The sequence below is a fragment of the Diceros bicornis genome, chromosome 4, assembly GCF_020826845.1.
Source record: "Diceros bicornis minor isolate mBicDic1 chromosome 4, mDicBic1.mat.cur, whole genome shotgun sequence".
In the NCBI taxonomy this organism is placed as follows: Eukaryota; Metazoa; Chordata; class Mammalia; order Perissodactyla; family Rhinocerotidae; genus Diceros; species Diceros bicornis.
The window spans coordinates 57,831,402-57,832,694 of NC_080743.1; positions in this window are offsets into that span (position 1 = coordinate 57,831,402).

Consider the following 1,293-nt stretch of genomic DNA (forward strand, 5'->3'; position numbering starts at 1 on the left):
AAGAAGAAAGAATCTTAACCTAAATTTACTCCTCAAGGAACTAGAAAAAGAAGAACAAACTAAACCCAAAGTTAGCAGAAGGAAGGAGATAATAAATATTAGAGCAGAAATAAATTAAATAAGAATTAAAACAATAGAAAAAATCATCAAAACTAAGAATTTAAAAGGTCAACAGAATTAACAAATCCTTATTTATGTTAACTAAGAAAAAAGAAAGGACTCAAATTTCTAAAATCAGAAATGAAAGAGGAGGGCCAGCCCCACGGCTTAGCGGTTAAGTGCGCGTGCTCCGCTGCTGGCGGCCCAGGGTTCGGATCTCAGGCGCGCACCGACGCACCGCTTCTTTGGCCATGCTGAGGCCATGTCCCACATACAGCAACTAGAAGGATGTGCTGCAATGACATACAACTATCTACTGGGGCTTTGGGGGAAAAATAAATAAATAAATAAAATTTAAATAACATTTAAAAAAAAAAAGAAAAGAAATGAAAGAGGAGACATTACGATTGATGCCATGGAAATACAAAGGATCATAAGACACTGTGAACAATCATATGCCAACAAATTAGATAACCTAGAAGAAATGAATAAATTCCCAGAAACATACAACATACCAAGACTGATTCATGAAGAATTAGAAAATCTGAACTGACCTATAACTAGTAAGGAAATTGAATCAGGTAATTAAAAACCTCCCAACAAAGAAACACGCAAGACCAGATGGCTTCACTGGAGAATTCTACTAAACATTTAAAGAAAATTAATGCCATTCCTTCTCAAACTCCTCCAAAAAGTTGAAGAGAAAAGAATACTTTCAAACTCATTTTATAAGGCCAACATTACTCTGATACCAAAGCCAGACAAAGACACTACAAGAAAAGAAAGCTACATACCAATATCCCTGATGAATATTGATGCAGTAATCCTTAACAAAATACTAGCAACCTGAATTCAACAGCACATTAAAAGGGTTATATGCCATGACCAAGTGGGATTTATCCCTGGGTTGCAAGGATAGTTCAATATACAAAAATTAATAAATATAGTACACCACATTAACAGAATGAAGGGGAAAAAACTCTTGATTGTCTCAACTGATGCAGAAAAAAAAATATTTAACAAAATTCAATACCCTTTCATGATAAAAACACTCAACAAACTAAGAATAGAAGGAAACTACCTCAACATAATAAAGGTCATATATGAAAAATCCACAGCTAACATCATAGTCAACAGTGAAAAACTGAAAACTTTTCCTCTAAGATCAGTAATAAGGCAAGGATGCCCACCCTC